We start from the raw sequence: 15887 nt of genomic DNA on the forward strand, positions 1-15887 counted from the left end.
CTTCTTGCCTCATTAAGAGCAAATTTCTTCTTTTTCATGTTAAACCATCTTTCATTTCCAAATGACAAATGCATTTCGGGCGTGGCAGGCTGGATGTCTAATCCACACTGTCTTTCTCTCTGTATCTTCCCAGAATTGGATTCTCTTGTATGTAAGTGTGAGTGGGCTGATTGCCCATGTGCCTTGGGGATGAATGGTGGGCCTGAGCACCCAGTGGAGCCCCTGCAGGACATTGGGAACCACAGGAAGAAGCACAGATGGATTCTGCGGGAAAAAGGACCAGCTTTGCAAATCAGTTATGAGATAGTGCCATCAGAGCCAAGTCCCAGAGATCTGGGTTGGAGGCAGAGAGGGTTTTGTGAAGTTAGGGAGAGGATGGGCACAAATGTTGTGATAAAGAAGAGGAGAGTCACCATCACAGAGATAGGGGTTTATCTTGGTTACCAAATGTCCTGCAAAACACATCCACTCTCTAAACTTAGAGCCATGCAACTGATGGTGCCATGAATGTGCAGTTGTTGAGAACTTACAGAGTCAAATTCACATTCAAGATGGAGACATGCTCTGACCCTCAGGAGTTAAAAACTCATCTAACAACTTAGCTCATTTATTTGGCAAATTTTTATTACCAGCCTATAATGTGTTTGTCTCTATGCTCAGGCCCTAGGAAGAAAATTGTCCTTGTCTCTCTAAGAATTTAGCTGGACACGCAAGCATAAAGGATTATTTAGTTTCCGTAGGGATAAGCCAAGAGGATTATTTAGTTTCCGTGGGGATAAGCACATGAAATAAATACCTTGTGTGATTCTGGTCCCCAATACTGGCTTCAGAATTGGGGTTGACAAACATTTCTGTAAAAGTTCAGGTGGTAAATATTTTCTTGTTTTTTTTAATTATTAAATCATAGCTGTGTACATTAATGCGATCATGGGGCACCATACAATGGTTTTATAGACCATTTGACATATTTTCATCTTACTGGTTAACATAGCCTTCCTGGCATTTTCTTAGTTATTGTGTTAAGACATTTACATTCTACATTTACTAAGTTTCACATGTACCCTTGTAAGATGCACCACAGGTGTAATCCCACCAATCACCCTCCCTCCACCTATCCTCCCCCCTCGATCCCCTCCCTCTCCCCCTTCCCCCTATTCTTAGGTTACAACTGGGTTATAGCTTTCATATGAAAACCATAAACTAGTTTCATAGTAGGGCTGAGTACATTGGATACTTTTCCTTCCATTCTTGAGATACTTTACTAAGAAGAATATGTTCCAGCTCCATCCATATAAACATGAAAGAGGTAAAGTCTCCATCTTTCTTTAAGGCTGCATAATATTCCATGGTGTACATATACCCAGCTGGTAAATATTTTAGCCTTTACAGATCCAGATGGTCTCTGTCACAGCTCAGCTCTGCCACTTGTAGCCTTAGAGAAGTCGTTGACAACAGAAAAGTGAATAAATGGGTGTGACTTCATTCAAATTAAACTTTATTTACAAAAACAATCAGGGGGCCAGGTTTAGCCAGTGGGCAGCAGTTTGCTGACCCCTGATTTGGAGTCAGTATAAATAAGATTGGGATGTAAAACAGGAAAACATCTGCATAAGGAATTGTCCCTGAGAGCTGTTACAAATTGTTTACACATTTGTGCTTAACCAAAGGGTCATTTAAAAGAATTAGAACTGTGTCAGCTATGAACATTGAGAACCAAAAGAGATTGAGTTTATATAAACAGAAGAAATGACGTGAGAAGCCAGGATATCACCCAGAGTTGTTTTTTTTTTGCAGTTTTTGACTGGGGCTGGAACCTGCCACCTTTGGTATATGGGGCTGGCGCCCTACTCCTTGAGCCACAGGCGCTTGCCCTCACCCAGAGTTCTTGAACACCAACAGAATTTTAGTATGATTCTTATTTATATTAAAAGAAAATTCTGCTCGATGCCTTTAAGTTTAAACAGTAGATTTTTTTTTTAAGGGACAAAAACAGAAAAAGAAGAAAACAAAAACCCAAAATAAAACAAGACTATCCCCAGCTGGCTGGTCTAAACATTTCCAAGACATTAATTTGTTTCGTGGTTTTCCCAACTGAAGCCCTGGATCCCTGTTAGTCCAAATTGGCAATGTCAGTAATGATTTTATGCCCTGCTGGTTTTGCTGGCACTGTGGTGCCCGGCGACCTCATTAACAGAACTGCAGTATGGTTGTGGCTCCCGCTGGCTCCCAGGACAAATGCTCGGAGTTGGGGGAACACGGTTCTAATCTGGAGAGCTTGCATTTGTGCAATTTTGCTTTCAGTGTTTGCCGAGAAGATGCTATGACTCAGCCTAAGAGGAGCAGGCTGCTCGGCTGACAGAGATGGACTCCCTGTGCACTTGTGGGACTGACTCTCTTTGTGGTAGAGAAAGTGGGGGTCTAAGTGTTTTCAGGGGAGTGGATGATCTGAAAGTCTCTTGAGGCCAGAATTTCCACATACCCTTTAGAGTCACCTTTTCATCCTTGGGTGTAAACACAAGGGAAACAGATTCAGGGAGTTTTCCTAAGGTTGCACATGTAGTAAGTGCTGAGTGCAAAGCTGTGCTCATTCTGCTTCACAATCATGCCCTCCCTTCGTGCCTGGTCTGCGGAAAAGAAGTGAGGCCAGGGCCCCTATAGATTGTTTAAAACACCACCGATTGCTTCCAACAGAAAAGGAGCCCCGTGCATGGGTCATGTGTCAGCACTGGAGACTGGCAATTGGCTGTATCATTTGTCAGCTAGCATCCCTGGGCAAATTATAACTCCTGTACATCTCAGTTTTCCATGTATAGAGTAAGAATAGTAATCCGTTGTGAGGGCTGAATGAGATAATGCAAGTGAAGCAACTGGTACCTGGTGCCTCCTTCCTGTTACTTTGTATTCTGACATTCTCCCTTTCCGGCATTCGTAGTGAATGACAGTTGCAGTGAGATGATTGGGCCACATGCCCCTGGAGCAGTTGCTTGGCCGATCCTTGCTGTGCCGATTCTTTTTTTTATTTTTTTTTGCAGTTTTTTGCCAGGGCTGGGTTTGAACCCGCCACCTCTGGCATATAGGGCCGGCGCCCTACTCCTTTGAGCCACAGGCGCTGCCCGATGTGCTGATTCTTAGTAGGGTGAATTCCAGAAATGCTTAGCTTCTCTGTGCCTTGGTTTCTTTGTCTGCAAAATGGAGATAATAACAGTATCTGCGTCGCAGGGCTTTTGTGAGGATTAAATGTGTTAACTTGGCTGAAACAGTGCCTGAACATAATAGGTGCTCAAGAAATCTTTGTTGTTATTATTGCTGACTGTGGTTGTTATTATTACTAAACTGATAGCTTGATAATGATTTGCTGCCCAAAGTTGGAAACAGATTTTCTCAGGTGATATTGAAAATTTCTTTCAGCTCCCTCCCACCCCCATTTTTTTTTTTTAATTGTAGACATTTAAGGTCAAGCTACCCTAACTGAACTGGACATTTGCGTTCGAGCACTAACCCAGTTCTTTCTCTCTTTTCACATCCTTTGTTTGTTTTTAAAAAGAAACTCTCTGAAAGTGATACATCTAGGCTCATCTCCTACTTGCTGGCCAAGAAAAGAATTCAGTAAGAGAATTCTTCACTCCTAAATTGAGATCTCAAATCATAGGATATTTTGTTATTTGCTTCCTGGAAATGAATGAATCAGTTCAAAAAATCAAAGAAGTTTCCTCTGCCCAGGTGACAAAAATAGCTGGGTGCCATAGGGTCACTTTTCTGAGTTTTTAGAAGGATGAAAATTTGCTCCTCTTGAGCATTGTGTTTTACTGGGTCCAATATCTAAAACTGTGTAACCTGGGGAAGAAAAATGTCTGTGGGCACATTGGTAGCATTGAAGGCTCAGCCTTGCTAGTATCCAAAGGCAGACTGGTCTCCTTCAAGACAAAGAGACTGCATTTGTTTGTTAACTAAAGTCTTCAACCATTCTATTTTTTTTTTTTTAAGAAAATCAGGCATTACCATGTGCCTGGTACTCCTCTGGTCTAAACAATATAAGAAGACAAAGTTCTGGACTTCGTGAGTTTTATTCTAACTGTGAAAATAGAGGTCACGCACACACACACAAAATACAAACACCACGATCCAGTTGTGCAACGCGTCTTTCAATCTTACCGCTTTTACCGATAGGAGTAATGAAGACAGTGTAAGGGACAGAGGTTGGGAGGTCGTGGAGTTAGGGGACTTGTTTTTGTATCAGTTCTACTATTTAATGGTTATGTGAGTTAGGGCTGATCTGAGGTCTTCCTTCTGAGATTCCACAATTTTAGCTGGTTAATGCATAAACCCATATTTCCTTTAATCTCCTTTCAGGTGATATTTATGCACTTTATAGGTATTTGTAAAAAAATCACCCAAAGAAATGACTTCAGAGGTAGGACGTGCAGGGATACCTGGTATATTTGGTTCTTTTAAAGGACATTGGATTGTTGGTGTCTCAGGGCCAATGATACCTCGTTGCCTTGCAGCAAGGATGCCATATTGGCCACATAGAAGAAAAACCAGCATCCTTCTCGTCTGTCCGCATTCGATAAATTGACACTAAAGTTTTTTCATTCTTATAACAAAAAAACTCCTTCCTGGAACTGTAAGCTATTCCCCACCTGCATAACTATCGAAAGAGAGAGGCTGCGCTTTCAGGCAAGAGTTGTGGGTTTTGCTGCAGAGTTTCACTGGGTGTGTATTTATTTCATTGGCTGCTGCTGTTTCTTGCCGTCTGCAATGAAAAGTCTTTAGGGGTTCTCCACTGCAGACAGTGATTTAGAGCCTAACATTTCCCTCCTGGAGCTTGTTGTCTACACAGCTATGTGGGGGACACAGAGCAACGTCACACGGGGCAGATTTATAAGAACACATTGTGAGTTGAATTTTCTTTTTTTTTTTTTGTTAAATCATAGCTGTGTACATTTGTGCAATCACGGGGAACAATGTGCTGGTTTCATATACAATCTGAAATATTCTCATCAAACTGTTCAACGTAGCCTTCATGGCATTTTCTTAGTTATTGTACATAGACTTTTGTATTCTGCATTTAGTAGGTTTCGCTTGTACCCATTCTAAGATGCACCATAGGTGTGGCCCCACCCATTACCCTCCCTCCACCCTGACTTCCCCCCTCCCTTTCCCTCCCTTGGGCCTTTTCCCATATTCTTGTGCTATAGTTGGGTTATAGCCTTCATATGAAAGCTATAAATTAGCTTCATAGTAGGGCTGAGTACATTGGATACTTTTTCTTCCATTCTTGAGATACTTGAGCTAAGATGAATATGTTCCAGCTCCATCCATGTAAACATTAAACAGGTAAAGTCTCCAACGTTCTTTAAGGCTGCATAATATTCCATGGTATACATGTACCATGATTTGCTAGTCCATTCGTGGGTTGATGGGCACTTGGGCTTCTTCCATGATTTAGCAATAATGAATTGGGCTGCAATAAACATTCTGTACAGATGTCTTTGTTATATTGTGATTTTTGGTCTTCTGAATATAAACCTAGTAAAGGAATTATAGGATTGAATGGCAGGTCTATTTTTAGGTCCCTAAGTATTCTCCAAACATCCTTCCGGAAGGAACGGATTAGTATGCATTCCCACCAGCAGTGTGGAAGTGTGCCCTTTTCTCCACATCCACGCCAACACCTCTGGTTTTGGGATTTTGTTATGTGGGCTACTCTTACTGGGGTTAGGTGATATCTCAGAGTAGTTTTGATTTGCATTTCTCTGATGATTAAGGATGATGAGCTGTTTTTCATGTGTCTGTAGATTGTGCGTCTGTCTTCTTTAGAGAAGATTCTCTTCAAATTCTTTGCCCACCCTGAGATGGGATCACTTGTTCTTTTCTTCCTAATATGTTTGAGTTCTCTGTGGATTCTGGTTATTAAACCTTTATTGGAGGTATAACCCGCAAATATTTTCTCCCATTCTCAGGGCTGTCTGCTTGCTTTACTTACTGTGTTCTTGGCTGTGCAGAAGCTTTTTAGTTTGATCAGGTCCCAGTAGTGTATTTTTGATACTGCTTCAATTGCCAGGGGAGTCCTCCTCATAAAATATTCACCCAGACCAATTCCTTCAAGAATTTTCCCTGCACTTTCTTCAAGTATTTTTATAGTTTCCTGTCTTAAGTTTAAATATTTTATCTAGTGAGAGTCTATCTTAGTTAATGGTGAAAGGTGTGGGTCCAGCTTCAATCTTCTACAGGTTGCCAGCCAGTTCACCCAGCACCATTTGTTAAATAGGGAATCTTTTCCCCACTAAATGATTTTAATTGGCTTGTCAAAGATCAAATAACAGTAAGTAGCTGGATTCATCTCTTGGTTCTCTATTCTGTTCCAGACATCTACTTCTCTGTTATTGTGCCAATACCATGCTGTTTCGATCACTATCGATTTATAGCACAGTCTCAAGTCTGGTAGCGTGATTCCTCCTGCTTTGTTTTTATTTCTTTTTTTTTTTTTATTAAATCATAGCTGTGTACATTAATGCTATCATGGGGCACCATACACTGGTTTTATAGACTGTTTGACACATTTTCATTACACTGGTTAACATAGCCTTTGTGGCATTTTCTTAGTTATTGTGTTAAGACATTTACATTCTACACTTACTAAGTTTCACATATACCCTTGTAAGATGCACTGCAGGTGTAATCCCACCAATCACCTTCCCTCTACCCACCTTGTCCCTCCCTCCCCTCCCTTTCCCCCTTCCCCCTATTCTTCAGTTATAACTGGGTTATAGCTTTCATGTGAAAGCCATAAATTAGTTTCATAGTAGGGCTGAGTACATTGGATTCTTTTTCTTCCATTCTTGAGATACTTTGCTAAGAAGAATATGTTCCAGCTACATCCATGTAAACATGAAAGAGGTAAAGTCTCCATCTTTCTTTAAGGCTACGTAATATTCCATGGTGTACATATACCACAATTTATTAATCCATTCATGGATCGATAGGCACTTGGGCTTTTTCCACGACTTAGCAATTACGAATTTGGCTGCAATAAACATTCTGGTACAAGTATTTTGTTATGATGTGATTTTTGGTCTTCTGGGTATATGCCTAGCAGAGGAATTATAGGATTGAATGGCAGGTCTATTTTTAGATCTCTAAGTGTTCTCCAAACATGTTTTCAAAAGGAATGTATTAATTTGCATTCCTACCAGCAGTGCAAAAGTATTCCCTTTTCTCCACATCCACGCCAAAATCTATGGTCTTGGGATTATGTGATATATGCTAATCTTACTGGAGTTAGATGATATCTCAAAGTAGTTTTGATTTGCATTTCTCTGATGATTAAAGATGATGAGCATTTTTTCATATGTCTGTAGGCACGCACCTGTCTTCTTCAGAGAATTTTCTCTTCAAGTCCCAACCCAGCCTGCGATGGGATCCCTTGTTCTATTCTTGCTAATGCGTTTGAGTTCTCTGTGGATTCTGGTTATTAAACCTTTGTCAGAGACATAACCTGCGAATATCTTCTCCCATTCTGAGGGCTGTTTGCTTGCTTTACTTACTGTGTTCTTGGCTGTGCAGAAGCTTTTTACTTTGATCAGGTCCCAGTAGTGTATTTTTGAAGCTGCTTCAATTGCCCAGGGGGTCCTCCTCATAAAATACTCGCCCAGACCGATTTCTTCAAGGGTTTTCCCTGCACTCTCTTCTAGTACTTTTATAGTTTCATGTCTTAAGTTTAAATCTTTAATCCAGTGAGAGTCTATCTTAGTTAATGGTGAAAGATGTGGGTCCAGTTTCAGTCTTCTACAGGTTGCCAGCCAGTTCATCCAGCACCATTTGTTAAATAGGGAATCTTTTCCCCACTGAATGTTTTTAATTGGCTTGTAAAAGATCCAATAATGGTAAGTAGCTGGATTCATCTCTTGGTTCTCTATTCTGTTCCAGACATCTACTTCTCTGTTTTTGTGCCAGTACCATGCTGTTTTGATCACTATTGATTTGTAGTATAGTCTGAGGTCTGGTAGCGCGATTCTTCCTGCTTTGTTTTTATTTCTGAGTAATGTCTTGGCTATTTGAGGTTTTTTCTGATTCCATATAAAATGAAGTATTATTTTTTCAAGATCTTTAAAGTATGACAGTGGAGCTTTTATAGGGATTGATTTAAAATTATATATTGCTTTGGATAGTGTAGACATTTTAATGATGTTGATTCTTCCCAGCCATGAACATGGTATGTTTTTCCATTTGTTAATATCTTCAGCTATTTCTTTTCTTTTCTTTTTTTTTTTTTTAAAGTCACAATTTTTTTTTTTTTTATTGTTGGAGATTCATTGAGGGTACAATAAGCCAGGTTACACTGATTGCAATTGTTAGGTAAAGTCCCTCTTGCAATCATGTCTTGCCCCCATAAAGTGTGACACACACCAAGGCCCCACCCACCTCCCTCCTTCCCTCTTTCTGTTCCCCCCCATAACCATAATTGTCATTAATTGTCCTCATATCAAAATTGAGTACATAGGATTCATGCTTCTCCATTCTTGTGATGCTTTATTAAGAATAATGTCTTCCACGTCCATCCAGGTTAACATGAAGGATGTAAAGTCTCCATTTTTTTTAATGGCTGAATAGTATTCCATGGTATACATATACCACAGCTTGTTAATCCATTCGTGGGTTGGTGGGCATTTAGGCTGTTTCCACATTTTGGCGATTGTAAATTGAGCTGCAAGAAACAGTCTAATACAAGTGTCCTTATGATAAAAGGATTTCTTTCCTTCTGGGTAGATGCCCAGTAATGGGATTGCAGGATCAAATGGGAGGTCTAGCTTGAGTGCTTTGAGGTTTCTCCATACTTCCTTCCAGAAAGGTTGTACTAGTTTGCAGTCCCACCAGCAGTATAAAAGTGTTCCCTTCTCTCCACATCCACGCCAGCATCTGCAGTTTTGAGATTTTGTGATGTGGGCCATTCTCACTGGGGTTAGATGATATCTCAGGGTTGTTTTGATTTGCATTTCTCTAATATATAGAGATGATGAACATTTTTTCATGTGTTTGTTAGCCATTCGTCTGTCATCTTTAGAGAAAGTTCTATTCATGTCTCTTGCCCATTGACATATGGGATTGTTGGCTTTTTTCATGTGGATTAATTTGAGTTCTCTATAGATCCTAGTTATCAAGCTTTTGTCTGATTGAAAATATGCAAATATCCTTTCCCATTGTGTAGGTTGTCTCTTTGCTTTGGTTATTGTCTCCTTAGCTGTACAGAAGCTTTTCAGTTTAATGAAGTCCCATTTGTTTATTTTTGTTGTTGTTGCAATTGCCATGGCAGTCTTCTTCATGAAGTCTTTCCCCAGGCCAATATCTTCCAGTGTTTTTCCTATGCTTTCTTGGAGGATTTTTATTGTTTCATGCCTTAAGTTTAAGTCCTTTATCCATCTTGAATCAATTTTTGTGAGTGGGGAAAGGTGTGGGTCCAGTTTCAGTCTTTTACATGTAGACATCCAGTTCTCCCAACACCATTTATTGAATAGGGAGTCTTTCCCCCAAGGTATGTTCTTGTTTGGTTTATCAAAGATTAGGTGGTTGTAAAATGTTAGTTTCATTTCTTGGTTTTCAATTCGATTCCAAGTGTCTATGTCTCTGTTTTTGTGCCAGTACCATGCTGTCTTGAGCACTATGGCTTTGTAGTACAGACTAAAATCTGGTATGCTGATGCCCCCAGCTTTATTTTTGTTACAGAGAACCGCCTTAGCTATACGGGGTTTTTTCCGGTTCCATACAAAACGCAGAATCATTTTTTCCAAATCTTGAAAGTACGATGTTGGTATTTTGATAGGAATGGCATTGAATAGGTAGATTGCTTTGGGAAGTATAGACATTTTAACAATGTTGATTCTTCCCATCCATGAGCATGGTATGTTCTTCCATTTGTTAATATCCTCTGCTATTTCCTTTCTGAGGATTTCATAGTTTTCTTTATAGAGGTCCTTCACCTCCTTTGTTAGGTATGTTCCTAGGTATTTCATTTTCTTTGAGACTATGGTGAAGGGAGTTGTGTCCTTAATTAGCTTCTCATCTTGACTGTTATTGGTGTACACAAAGGCTACTGACTTGTGGACATTGATTTTATATCCTGAAACATTACTGTATTTTTTGATGACTTCTAGGAGTCTTGTGGTTGAGTCTTTGGGGTTCTCTAAGATCATGTCGTCAGCAAAGAGGGAGAGTTTGACCTCCTCTGCTCCCATTTGGATTCCCTTTATTTCCTTGTCTTGCCTAATTGTATTGGCTAGAACTTCCAGCACTACGTTGAATAGTAAAGGTGACAGAGGACAACCTTGTCTGGTTCCAGTTCTAAGAGGAAAAGCTTTGAGTTTTACTCCATTCAGTAAAATATTGGCTGTGGGTTTGTCATAGATAGCTTCAATCAGTTTTAGAAATGTGCCACCTATGCCTATACTCTTCAGTGTTCTAATTAGAAAAGGATGCTGGATTTTATCAAATGCTTTTTCTGCATCTATTGAGAGGATCATGTGATCTTTATTTTTGCCTCTGTTAATATGGTGGATAACGTTTATAGACTTGCGTATGTTAAACCAGCCTTGCATCCCTAGCTATTTCTTTTCTTAAAGTTTCATAGTTATCTTTATAGATATCTTTCACATCCTTTGTTAGATAAACTCCGAAATATTTCATCTTCTTTGGGACTACTGTGAAAGGAATGGACTCCTTGACTGTTTTTTCGGCTTGGCTATTGTTGGTATATATAAAGGCTACAGATTTATGGGTGCTGATTTTGTAGCCTGAGAAATTGCTATATTCCTTGATCACTTCTAAAAGTTTTGTAGTAGAATCCCTAGTGTTTTCCAGATATACGATCATGTCGTCTGCTAAGAGTGAAAGTTTGATCTCTTCTGACTCTATGTGGATACCGTTGATTGCCTTTTCTTCCCTAATTGCAATGGCTAAAACTTCCATTACAATGTTAAAGAGTAATGGAGACAATGGGCAACCTTGCCTGGTTCCTGATGTAAGTGGAAATGATTTCAATTTAACTCCATTCAATATGATATTGGCTGTGGGTTTGCTGTAGATGGCCTCTATTAGTTTAAGAAATATCCCTTCTATACCAAGAAATAATATATACTTAAGAAACAAAATACTTAACAATATACTTAAGAAATTAAGTGTTCTTATCATGAAGGGATGCTGGAGATTATCAAAAGCTTTTTCTGCATCAATTAAAAGAATCATATGGTTCATATTTTTTAGTTTGTTTATGTGCTGAATTACATTTATAGATTTATGTATATTGAGCCAGCCTCAAGTCCCTGGAATAAATCCCACTTGGTCATGTGTATAGTTTTTTTGACGTGGTGTTGGATTCTGTTTGTTAGTATCTTATTGAGTATTTTAGCATCAATATTCATTAGTGATATCAGTCTATAATTTTCTTTTCTTGTTTTGGGTCTTTCCCTGGTTTGGGGATCAAGGTGATGTTGCTTTGTAGAATGTGTTGGGTAATATTACTTCTTTTTGCATATTTTGGAAGAGGTTTAGTAATATCAGTACCAGTTCTTCTTTAAAGGTTTGGTAGAATTCTGACGTAAAGCCATGTAGTCCAGGGCTTTTCTTTTTAGGGAGATTTTGTACAGTTGATGCTATTTGAGAACTTGATATAGGCCTGTTCAACATTTCCACTTCATTCTGCCTAAGTCTTTGTAGGTGTCGTACTTGCAGGTATTGGTCAATTTCTTTCAGATTTTCATATTTCTGAGAGTAGAGTTTCTTGTAGTATTCGTTACGGATTTTTTCAATTTCTGAGGGATCTCTTGTTATTTCATTGTTACCATTTCTGATTGATGAAATTAGAGATTTTATTCTTTTTTTCCTGGTTAGGTTGGCCAAAGATTTCTCTATTTTATTGATCTTTTCAAAAAAATAACTTTGGATTTATTGATCTATTGTATAATTCTTTTGTTTTCAATTTCATTTACTTCTGCTCTGATTTTGGTTATTTCTTTTCTTCTGCTGGGTTTGGGGTTGGAGTGTTCTTCCTTCTCCAGTTGCTTGAGATGTCCCATTAAGTTATTAACTTCCTCTCTTTCTGTTTTCTTGAGGAAGGCTTGCAGTGCTATAAATTTCCCTCCTAGGACTGCCTTTGCCGTATCCCAGAGGTTCTGGTAATTCATGTCTTGATTGTTGTTTTGTTCTAAAAGTTGGTGATTTCCTTCTTAATCTTGTCTATAACCCATCTATCCTTCATCATAAGGTTGTTTAGCTTCCATGTTTTTGTATGGGAATGCAGGTTCCTGTTGTTATTGAGTTCAACTTTTATTCCATGATGGTCTGATAAGGGTGGAATAATTTCTTTTTCTTTTTTTTCTTTTTTGTAGAGACAGAGTCTCACTTTACCACCTTCAGTAGATTGCCATGATGTCACAGGACTCACAGCAACCTCTAGCTCTTGGGCTTCCACGATTCTCCTGCCTCAGCCTCCAGAGCAGCTGGGACTACAGGCGTCCGCCATAACGCCCGGCTATTTTTTGGTTGCAGTTCAGCCAGGGCTGGGTTTGAACCCGCCACCCTCGGTATATGGGGCTGGCGCCCTACTCACTGAGCCACAGGCACCACCTGGAATAATTTCTATTTTTTAAAATTTGCTAAGGTTAGATTTGTGGCATAGGATGTCGTCGATTTTGCAGTATGTTCGGTGAGCTGATAGAAGAATGTGTATTCAGTTTAGTTGGGATGAAATGTTCTGTAGATGTCTGTTAAGCCCAGATGTTGAATGGTTAAGTTTACATTTAACATTTCTTTGTTTATCTTCTTTTTGAAGGATCTAGCCAGCACTGCTAAAGGGGTGTTGAAAGTTTTAACTACTATGGAACTGGAGGAAATCAAGTTGCTCATGTCTGTTAGAGTTTCTTTTATAAATTGAGGTGCGTTCTGGTTGGATGCATAAATATTAATAATTGAAATCTCATTGTATTGAGTATTACCTTTAACAAATATGAAGTGTCCATCCATATCCTTTTTTATTTTGGTTGGTTTAAAGCCTATTGCATCTGCGAATAGGATTGCAACTCCTGCTTTTTCCTGCTTTCCATTTGTCTGGAGTAAAGATGACATCCCTTCACCTTGAGTCTATATTTGTCTTTTAATGTAAGATGTGATTCTCTTATGCAGCAGATATCTGGCTTGAGTTTTTGTATCCAGTCAGCCAACCTGTGCCTCTTTAGAGGACAATTTAAACCATTCACATTAATTGAGAATATTGATAAGCCTTTTGAGAGTCTGGTGGACATTTTTAATCCTTTTGCAACTGTGGAAGTTGGAATTTGATCAAAAATTTTTTGGGTGGGTTTACTTTTGTGGTGGAGAATTATGCTGGTCTTTATGGAGGATAGGTCTGAGAATATCCTGGAGAGTTGGTTTAGTCATGGCAAATTTCTTCAACATGTGAATGTCATTGAAGTATTTAATTTCTCCATCATAAATGAAACTCAGTTTAGCTGGGTACAGGATCCTGGATTGAAAGTTATTTTGTTTTAGGAGATTAAAAGTCGATGACCATCCTCTTCTAGCTTGAAAGGTTTCAGCAGAGAGATCTGCAGTTATTCTAATATTCTTTCCCTTGTAGGTGATGGTTTTCTTTCGTCTGGCTGCTTTCAGAATTTTCTCCTTCATATTAACTTTAATGAAATTGATTATGATGTTTCTGGGAGATGTCTTATTTGGGTTGAGGTGTGCTGGAGTTCGGAACTGTCTGCTATCCGAATTTCAGAATCTCTTGGCATGTCTGGAAAGTTCTCCTTCATAATCTCACGGAGAAGAGACTCTGTGCCTTGTGAAGCCACTTCATCACTTTCAGGGATCCCTATAAGTTGAATATTGGTTTTCTTTGAATTATCCCAGAGCTCTCTGAGAGAGTGATCTGTTTTTGCCCTCCATTTTTCTTCCTCTCTAAGAAGTTGGGAGCGTTTGAAAGCTTTGTCTTCAATGTCAGAAATTCTTTCTTCTGCTTGGTCCATTCTGTTGCTGAGGGATTCTACTGTGTTTCTCAGATCTTTGAGGGCTGCAACTTCAATGCGTCAAAATCTTTGGTCATTTGGTCTTTGTATTCATTGAATTCTTGAGACATCTTTTGGGTTACTGCTTGGAATTCTAATTCGATCTTTTCTATCCAGATCCTGAATTCAATTTCTGACATCTCAGGTATTTGTCTGTGCATGGGATCTTGTGCTGTGTCTGCCCCATTGATCCTTGGGGGAGTTGATCTATCTGATTATTCATATTGCCAGAGTATTTCATTTGATTTTGTCTCATGATTGTTTTTCACCATTGCCTCTGGCCGTCCTCAGAGTTGGGGAGGTGTCTTTCCAAGATTAGACCCCAGCAGGATCACTCTATTGTTGCTGGATCTTTGTAGGGAGTGACCCTGTGTAGTTCCTCTGGGGCTACCCCCACCAGGGAGTTCTGGTTGTGGGTGCAGCTCTAGAGTGTGGCACCCCCGATCCAGCTACAGGGCTGAGGGTGGTGCACATGGTTCTGGGAGTGCCTGGCGCCCAGTGACTTTGGCACAGAGGGCCCAAGTCTCCAGCATTCCCTGGCCAGGAGATGGGCTCCATGCATAGACAGGGAGGGCTCTGGGGGGCATGCGGCTACCATATTCCCTGGCCAGACAAGCGGGTGGTATGGAGGCAGGGATGGTACAGGAGGGAGGACGCAGTGTTGTGGAGCTTTCTGAGTTCCTGTTTAGGGTGTTGGGGGCCTGGAATGTGGGGTGTCGGGTCCCTGTGCAGCTCTTACTGGGATCCAGCAGGGCGCAGCTCTTCCGGAGGTCCAGGAGGGTCCCAGTGCAGCTCTTACCGGGGTCCGGGAGGGACCTGATCACGGGTCCCAGCGCAGCTCTTCCGGAGGTCCGCCAAGTTGAATTTTCATGGCAACTCAGAGATGGATGTATTACTCTGCTGTCACGGAAGATTATCATTTAATTGTTTTATATGCAAATTCTAGCTGAGCATCAGGGCAGAAAATTTGATTTATGAGCCACTTTTTGTTTAGAGTGTCAGTTCCTAAAAGAGGAAACCACTCTGTTTTCTAGGGGGTCGTGCATCTGGTGCAAAGTACGTGCTCTCCTGAGGGTGAAATCTACCCCCAGGAATTTTCACATATTCCTTTTTGGGTTTGATTTATAGCAGTGGTTGTTATTTATAGTGCTTAGATCATGAATTCTTTAGAATGGAATGAAAGATACAGGCTCTTTTCTCAGAGCATTTGCGCATTGCCGTGTTTAGGAGTGTGGACTTAATTCCACAGGCAACAGAGAACTGTTTAATGGGAAACTATTAGAAGCTTTTGAGGAAGGAAGTGATTTAGGTGATTCTCCAAGCAGTGTTCTTAGTACTGAGCATGCTTGCAGAATATCTCTCTTGGCAATGGATCTTCAAAGACTATAAGGAGAGTTGTTATTATTTTCCTGCATCCTTGTCTGCATATTCCTGGAAGAACATGTAAATAAAAGATGTTTTGTAACTATTGAATTACTAATTATTGGAATGAAAATGTGTTATTTATATCGATCCACCTGTATTTATGTTCGTGTTTTCTCCCGCGGTGGAAAACCTCATCAAGCCTAAAAAAGACTCATAAGGCTTTTAAGGCATACGTTTGAAAATATGACCTCCCAGATTGTGGAAAATACAATAGGAATAAATGGGAAGAATTTTTAAGTAAACTGGTGTATTTTGGGGATGGAGGTAGAAGCTGCAGGTCTTGTGTGGGCTGACCCTTTTTCCCTATAGAAGTACATGTAAGACTTCAGTGGTCCAGTCAGGAGGGTTTAGATACAGATCTTTTAAATAATCATAATGAACATTATTCTGATGATCTCTTGCTGC

General features: G+C 39.9%; 1 protein-coding gene across 5 annotated transcripts in view; it reads left to right on the plus strand.

Moving 5' to 3' along the window:
• SV2B (synaptic vesicle glycoprotein 2B) overlaps positions 1 to 15887 on the plus strand; it is a 179381-nt gene that overhangs the window by 95276 nt on the left and 68218 nt on the right. The gene's annotated exons all lie outside the window — the stretch shown is intronic.

Source organism: Nycticebus coucang, chromosome 2, assembly GCF_027406575.1.
Source record: "Nycticebus coucang isolate mNycCou1 chromosome 2, mNycCou1.pri, whole genome shotgun sequence".
Classification (NCBI taxonomy): domain Eukaryota; kingdom Metazoa; phylum Chordata; class Mammalia; order Primates; family Lorisidae; genus Nycticebus; species Nycticebus coucang.